Source organism: Ceratotherium simum, chromosome 15, assembly GCF_057802395.1.
Source record: "Ceratotherium simum simum isolate JZ-2026a chromosome 15, ASM5780239v1, whole genome shotgun sequence".
NCBI lineage: Eukaryota > Metazoa > Chordata > Mammalia > Perissodactyla > Rhinocerotidae > Ceratotherium > Ceratotherium simum.
Window position 1 is genome coordinate 26,133,279 of NC_141914.1, and position 8,931 is coordinate 26,142,209.

Here is an 8,931-nt window from a genome sequence, read left to right on the forward strand (position 1 = left end):
GTTTTTTCTCTTTAACAAACTGTTGCACAGAACTAAATATTTTTTTTTTATTTGTGGAAGAAACTTTTACATTCCCTGGGTTTTATTTTTAAAATTGATTGAAAAATATGTGTACTTCTCTGTGTTGTCTGAATTTCTTACAAGAGCATAAGTAACTATTTAAAACTTTGTATTAAAATAAGACGTACATAGAAAAAAGTGCACCTGTAGTGTGCCATAAAGGTGGCGTGCAGAGCGCAGTGAATTTCACTAACAGAACATTTGTGTTGTCAGCACTCAGAAGGAAAGATGCCCATGTTCCCTCCCAGTCATTCTCCCCCACACAGGTCACCACTATCCTGACTTGTTTCAGCATAGATTGGTATTTTTTGATAAAATACCTGGTTTTGTATTTATATTGATGGAATGCTATACAATGGACTCTTTTGTGTCCAGCTTCTATTGCTCAGCATTGTGATGGTGAGAGTCATTTACATTGTTGCAGGTCGTTATAGACTCTTCATTCTCCTTGCTCAACAGTATTTATATTCCCTCCTATTGTTAATGGGCATTTGAGTAGTTTCCATTTGCAGCTATTACCAATAGTGCTGCCATTAACATTCACGTATATGTCTTTCGATGGCATGTATCGCTATTATAATCAGGGAGAAACAGAAAACTATTTCCATTTGGAAAGATGGAGGTGGCCAAGTGGGATGTTTTATGAAGGACTCTGGAGTAAGAAGCAGAACGCACGAGTCCTTGTTCTGGCTTCTCTATTCTGTGGTTCTACAACTCTGAGTCAATCCATTAAGCTCAGTGTCTGTTTTCTCATCTGCAGAGGATGTGCAGTAATATCTGCCATTGGTAGGTGTTACTACCTCCTAAGGTCACTGTGACAATCAAATAAGACGATGGATATGGGGGAAAAAGTGTCATGCAAAAATAAGGTGGTTATTATTTTTTCTTAAAAAAATTAACTAATAGCTACATTATGAGGCTCTTGATTTATCTGTTTGTAAAATCTGAGCCTGTGGCTTTCAATAGACAAAAGTTCTCCCCAGTCCCTGACCCACTGTGGGCAATAAAGGAGAAACGTCACAAAATGTCCTGTCTCCAAAGGTCTTGGTTTCACATGAGCAGGTGGGAACACGTGGCCTCTGACATCTTTTGTCCCTTCCAAGTGATGTTGGCTTATAGCTGTTGGAGGCTCCTGGTCTAGATGAGCAACAAAAAAACCCTGTCTGAGCTGTAGGGACCTGAAGGATAGGCCCAGCCCCCACTGCCCATCAAGGGGAGGGATATGCCAGGACTGGACTCTTCCTCAGACACCAGCCCAATGTCCCGTCCACTACCCTGCACTGTCCCCCCTCACAAGGAGAGAATCAGACAAGAGTGTGAGACAGGAAACAGGGCTACACGTCTGCTGACAAGCAGGGCAAATCTAAGGCTCTGTGCTCTCTGCTAACATGAGGTTATTTGTTGGTGCAGGGAAGCTGGCACTGTCCACACACGGGTGTGGAGGGAGGCTAGGCACCCGCCACAAGCTCCCACCCCATTCTTCCTCCACACCCAACCCAAACAAACCCTGTGCTCTGTGGCTTCCGCCCTGCAGGGAGCTCCATGCCCCTGGCAGCCCTGTGATTGGTGCTCTGGGGATGCAAAGCTACTGGGTCCCTGCACTCGTCTGGGTGGGGGGAGAAGTGTGGCCTGAATGAGAGAGAGCGATTCAGGAAGGAGGCTGCATGTGCAAGAAACTCATGAGGAGATGGAGAAATGAATGAGAGCCTTGAAAACTAGGCATTAGACTAGTGACTCTCAACCCAGGCTGGACATCAGAATTGCCAAGGGAACTTTTACAAAATGCTGGTGCCTGATCCCACCTACCTAATCAGAATCTCTGGCCAGGGGGCCTGGGAATCAGTATTCTTTAGAAGCTCCCCAGGTGATTCTAATGTGCAGCCAGGGTTGAAAACCACTGCCTTAAACTTAGTGCAGAAGGAAATAGAGACTCAGTGTAAGCGCTCAGCAGTGGAGGGACGTGATCAAAGTGGTTGCTCAAGGAGCCTTTATTGAGCACCTACTGTGTAGCAGCAAGCACTGTGCTAGGCTGTGGGTACACAGAGATGAGGAAGATAATATAATCCCTACCCTTGACTAGCCAGCCAGAAGACTAGGAGAAAAGACAGATCCATAAATAAGTATAATATAAGTTATTTTATGTAAGTATGAACCAAATGCTCTAATAACATTGAGGATTTGCTGGAGAAAGCTTTATTACAGAGGTGACATTATAATTCTTTCCTGAAGGATGTTTAGGAGTTTACCAAGTAAAGAAAACAGAGAAGAACATTCCAAGTAGAAGAAAGAGTATCATACAGGTGCTGAGTCCTACAGAGACCCGCTGTGTTCAGCACAACATGGAGAGTATGGGAAGAAAAGGCTGGAAAGAACAGTGAAGCAAACACAGGGCCTGATTCTATTTGAGGTCTTAGCATTTGAAAAATGAGCTAGAGAGAGCAGATTAGAAGAGAGAGAAGGAGACCAGTTACACCGTAGTGATCAGACATGAAATGATGAAGGCCTGGACCGAGGAATTGATGGTGGGAACGAGGAAGAGAGCAACCCAAGAGATATTTCCAAAAACGACAACAGAATCTGGTAACAGAACAGATGTAAGGAGAGAGAAAGAGAGAGAGAGGCAAAGATGGCCCCGCAGTAACTAATCTGAGACAGCAGGATAACAAGACGCAGGGTAGATTCCTTGAATTGCATGTAACTCCAAGACATTCACGTGGAGATGTATGCAGAAGGCTAGCTGAAGAGCAGAAGTTGGATTGTAGAGGTGAGGAGGGAAAATATAAGGAGGGAAAGTGGAATATCCAGGTATAAACCCTTATACCAGGCATTTGGCAGGGGAAGAAAGAAAAACGGGATGGCACCTGGCAGATCAGGCACAGGTGTGTGTTTGCCAGGACTGACCTGTGTGTGGGTGGAGACAGGAGGGAGAAGGGAACAGAGGTGGCTGAGGAGCTAGGTCCAGGAGGTGCAAAAGCAACGCATCCAACAAAGAAGGAGAGCTTACCATTAGGAAGGATAGGCATTTCTTTTTTTTTTTTGGTTAAGGATAAACATTTCTTAAGGGAGATACAGATGTCTGGGAAAACGCATTCCCAAGGGCCTGGATCCAGGTCAAAAACCTCTAAGGCAGGGGCCAGGAGACTTTTTCCATAAAGGGCCAGCTAGTCAATATTTTAGGTTTTGTGGGCCATATGGTCTCTGTCACATCTACTCAACTCTGCCATGACGATGCAAAAGCAGCCACAGACAATATGCAAATGAATGGGCATGGCTGTGTTCCAATAAAACATTATTTTCAAAAACAGGTGGTTAAAATGCTTATTTTTATTTTATGTGAATTTCAAAAAAAAAAAAAAAAAGACAGGCCCTTGGCTTGATTTGGCCTATGGGGCTACAGTTTGCCAATGCCTGCTCTGGAGGTGAAGGCAGAGCAGCTGGGGACTCACAGAGAGAAGATAAGGTCTGGGCTGGCCTCCATGGGCAGTGTGAACAGTGATCAATGAATGATCTCAGTTTAAATCCAGCTCTGCTACTTACTAACTATGCCTTGCATAAATTCCTTAACTTTCCTGAACCTCAGTTTCCTCATCTGTAAAATGGGGGAAATCACAGGACCTACCTCACTGAGTTGTTCTGAGGATCAAATAAGACGGTGAATATGAGAGTCTAGCATAATGCCTGGTTCAATACTTATTTAATTTTTAAGAATTGACCACGAATCGCAGAACCCCAGCTGCAGGAGGGAGCCATGACCATTGAGTCCAGGCAGGGCATGGAACCCTAGCATCCTAAGAGGTAGGAGTGGAAGGAAGGGCGGGGTTGGGGTTGGGGTGGGAGATAAGGGGATAGGCTGTACCAATTAGTGGCAGAGAGAACAAAATGTGCATACCCAGGTCTACAGAAATATAGACCCACAGCTGCAAACACACACACCCGTGCACACACATGCACACTCAGGTTGTACAGCCCAACTCTACCATTCTTAGTGGAATGAGGTTAAGAAGTGCTTTGTCTCTGGCTAATCAGTGTGGCCAGTGGGGAAGCACCTCCCTGCAGTGTGGTTTATCGGACCCCAGCACGGAGCAGCCCGCCTCGCCAGCATGTAGCACATGGAGCTCTGGTCTGGGACTGCCACTGCCCATCAGAGAGCCTGGAGCTGATGGAGTCAGCTAGTCTCAGACTCAGGTCAGCCCAAAGACTTTCCACCTGTGCTTCTCAAACTAGCGAATCACCTGGGGAAGGCATCACTTAAAAATGTATGTTCCTAGGCCCCATCAAGAAAATCTGATTTAGTAGGTCTGGAAGAGCCCAGGAATCTGCATTTTAGCAAGCATCTCAGGTGATTTTTTATATCCGTGAACTGAGGACTATACTTTCAGGAATAAGGCTTTGCCCTCTCACTTCTGAAAGCAGCTGTATGATGGAATAAGGGAATCCCCAAAGCCTTTCCTGGAACTGCAGCCGTGGAGCAGGGTCCAACCCTGTCTCATGCTTCCTCCTATTGTGCATGAGGAAAGATCAGCTCTGGTTGGGCATCTTGAGGTAACATAAGTAATTCTAAAAGAGGTGTGAAGATTTTCCAGGGCACTGGGTTTATCCAGGGAAGTAAAACATCAGTCCAGAGAAGAGCTGATCCAGTGTCTTCACTCTGTAAGAAAATCTTACAGATAATTTCTCTTCTCAGAACACTTTGGTTGAACCATCCAAGTGCAGCCTATTCCAAGCCCAGTTTCCTCTCTTCCTGGCCTTCCAAGAAGTCTGTGCCCAGTTCCTGCTTCTTCATCCTAGAACACTCTGCTTCCAGCACCTACAGACTGGGCTTCAGGCTGCTAGGGAAGCAAGTGCTGTCATCTGGTTTCACAGTTTCTAAATAAATAAAAAAATGGCTTTGCACACATAGACATTCAATAAATATTTACTAAGTGAGTGACTGAACGAATGCATGATGGGTTGGATGCTTGACAGAGCACATAAAAAATATTTAAAACCATAAACTGGAATGATTTGTAACTGAAGATACACCTCTACTACTGAAGGTCTTCAATCCAGTTGGGCAAAAAAAACCAAAACAGATCACGAATAAAAGACAGCATATGAACCAAAACTTCAGAGTCACTCACTACACACACACACACACACACACACACACACACACACACACACACACACACACAATTTATCTAAATACATGCTGTTCCTTCAAATCAGCACCTTGAGAAGCCTTACAGAATTATTCCCATGACACTGTAGGTCCTCCAATTGTGCTGTGTTGGGATCTCATCTTTGGAAATTGCCTCATGAGTCAGTCCACTTTATGGTCACACCTCATTTTTGACCCAAGGAGATAATTCAGCTTGTTTGGTCCCCTTATTTCCAGATTTGGTTCCAAATGATTTCTGGTGCTTCCAGAAATCAGATGAACCCACAAAGGATAAAAACGTGCCATTCATGAGAATATTCAAAGGCTCTGAAAAGAATATTGAAGACGGAATTCCAGGCATGATTTAAGGAAGGCAGAATCACTGGATCAAATGTCTAACTTCCCACAGAAGACAGCTCTGAAGGGGCCAACCTACTCAGAGCAGATCAGGAGACCGACTCACTTGCCATCAGTAAAAAACTCAGTCCTGAGCACAGTGGCAGAGACTGACCAGGTGCTCACCAAACCTGGTTCCTCTTCTGGATGACACAGATGGCCTGCATTTCTCAGCCAGTCTCTCAGTTACACAGACTATATATCTAGTTCTGGCTAATGGAATGGGCGAGGAGGTGATATGAACCCTTTTAGCCCTGGCCCCTAAAATCTCCATGGCAGCCTCCCTTTATTCTGTCATCTGCCAGCTGGATGCTGAGAATTCAGGGGAAGACTCTGAGGGCCTAGAAGATATTCAGGCTACTAAACAGAAGGAGCCTAGGTCCCTGAATGACAGTGTAGAGCACAGCTCCCCACCCTCTTCTGATTTGTGTCAGACTGGAACATGAGCCAGAAATAAATTTGTGAAGTGTCCAGTCACAGAGATTTGGGGGCTGTTTGTTGCAGCAGCAAGCCCACCCTGACTAACACAAACACATAAGAGTTACACAGAGTCACCCATCTGACAAGCAGCTCAATTAAAAGTTGACACTGCCATTTCGAGCAACTGCCCTTGTGGCTTTCAGTTTGGGGTTCATATTTGAAAGCAGTTTTGTTTTCTCTGTCTTCAGCCTCTTAACACATATGGTGTATGTCACATTGCACAGATCAGCATTCAGCGAGCCCTCTTGCTGGCTGTTGGGGGATGACTGCTAATCCTTTGAAATGCCATTTGCCCTCAGGGTTTCCCAAAGTGACTGTGACGTAGACCACATGGCCCATATTTTAAGCCAGTCTTCACATTTGGTGAGTCCAGTTTCTTTTCATATAGTGCCTTCTCTGACAGACACAAACAGTCAGGAAAGGGCACGTGTATGCGTGCACACACAGGTGTGTTTTTTGAGAAACACAATAAAATAGGGAAAAAATCCTGGCTCTCCATTATTTTAGTGACTCTCATTTAGAGAACTGTTTTTGCCTCTTTTAGAAGGAGGCTGTGGCCACCCTCACCTCTATGAAAGGTGGTGAGCAGTCAACTGCTACCCATCCTCCACTCACCCCCAGCCCATCAGTCCAGGGAACAGGGGAAGGGCGCCAGCCTTGATGCTGTGAGATGGGCTGCAGGCCCAGGAGCACTGGGGACCCCTGATGCTGGTGGGTCTTTCTTGCCATCTGCTTTGCTTTTTACTTGAATGTGACCTTCCCCCAAGAAGAGTACCTTTTCAAGAGTCAGGAGTTTATGCCTCTCCCTGCTGCCTCAAATGGACAAACTGGCATCTATTTCTGCTTGTGAGCCTCCCCACAGGAGCCCAGGTCCATATCCCAGATGCAGGGATGCTGAGCAGTGTGTACTGAGTGCAGACTTCTGCATCCCCGTGCCTGCGGAGAAGTGCAAATGGTATGGAATAACCCACAGCCCACGCTACAGATCACGATATCTGATCCTCTCCTCTTGGGCATCCACGTAGACATCGAGGGGATAAGACATAGCAAGAAGTGGGTTATTTGCTGTTGAGTAAGCCTTGTTTCAAAAGAACTGGAGAGTGGGGTAGGTTTTTGATGTTTAAGAAAAATCCCCCAGGATCTCGGCAGGGGAGGGAGAAGCCTGAGTGGAGTAGTACGGGGAGGCGGCCAAATGAATCTGATAAGCCGAGCGGGGGTGGGCAGAGCTGACACGGTGATCAGGCTCAACTCTAGAGGTTCTCCTCGCTCTGACTGGGCATGCGCAGAGTTCCTGCTGGGGGCTAGGGAAGGTGTCCCACCTTGTCGTGGCTGACCAGACACAGAGTAGCCTGCCGAAGCAGTAGGACTCCGCTCGGCTCTGCAACTTCAGGCTGGCAGGTGCCAAGAGTCACTACAGTTCCCAAGGACTTTTTTTTCTTTCTTTCTGGGTTGCCCACACTAAGTGACACGGAGTCAGCAGGAGTGGTGGGAGGACACTTTTATGACACCTCCTCCACCTTTATTTTCTCCACAAAAATGTGAGTCTCATTTAATTGAGTACACACAACTCCACTTGGAGGCAGATAGGAATTAGAATTCTCATTTTACAGAGAAGGAAATCAAGGCTCAGAGAGGTTAAGAAGCCTGCCCAAGGTCACAGAGCTAGTAAGTGGGGAGTCAGGATTCAAACAGAGATTTTCTTCCTCATATCCCATGAATTTGCAACCATGCCAAACTCACTCTCAAGTGAGCCCACTGAAAGGTCAAAGATAGGAAGAAGGGAAGACCTACATCCTCTTGCTTTGGTCCTTCTGTCTCATTTGTCTTTCTTCACCTCATTCCCTTGGTTCACAAGCCTTTCCATATCCTCTGACCAACCTGATTCAAAACCTGCTTCTCCAAGAAGTCTCCTGGATTTCCTCCTTACTCAGTGTCCCCTCAGCACTTGTGAAATCAACTTGCGGCATGTCGTTTAGCTGTATGCTGTACCTCTTTGCAATTCTGCTCCAGCCATTTCCCTGTGCAGCTCTACTGTCCCCCCCAGCTCCCCAGCCCCAAAGATGGCCAGGTCCTAATCTCCAGAACCTGTGAATAGTTACTCACATGGCAAAAGAAATTTTGCAGATGTGATTAAATTAAGCGTCTTGAGATGGGGAGATCGTGCTGGAGTATCTGGGTGGGCCCAATCTAATCACATGGGTCTTTGAAAGCAGAAGAGGGAGGCAGGAGAAGATATGATGACAGAAGCAGAGCTCAGAGTAAATGTGATTGTTGATTGCTGTCTTTGAAGATGGAAGGGGCCACCACCAAAGGATGCAGGCCGCCTCCAGAAGCTGGAAAAAGCAAGGAAAGTTTCTCCCCCAGAGCCTGCAGAAGGAGCGCAGCCCTGCGGATGCCTTGATTTGAGCCCAGCGAGACCCATTTCAGAAGTCTGACCTCTAGACCTGTAAGAGGATACATTTGTGTTGTTTTAAGGCACTAAATTTGTGGTAATTTGTTACAGCAGCAACAGGAAAGTAATACATCAGGATGGTGTGTTCTATTCATTCTGTTCTTATCTCCACACCGTTCGCCCACACACGCAAGCTCCCGGCACAGTTGGTACTCAGCACATGGTGGGGGCTCTGTGAACCTCAGAGGACTGGTTGGTCCCTGCCCCTGCAGAGTTTTGGGCTGGTTCCTCAGCCTCTCCTCTGCTGGCTCCGACCTCAGGAGCGGAAGCCCCCACTGGCCCTCTCTCCTCTCTCCAGTGTAGGAGAACACAAACAGCAACACATGCATCGGAAAAAGTGTAGATCTGAAGCTGGATTGTTCCTGAGCCTGGATCATACTTAACTTTTACAAGGGTCTTCTGA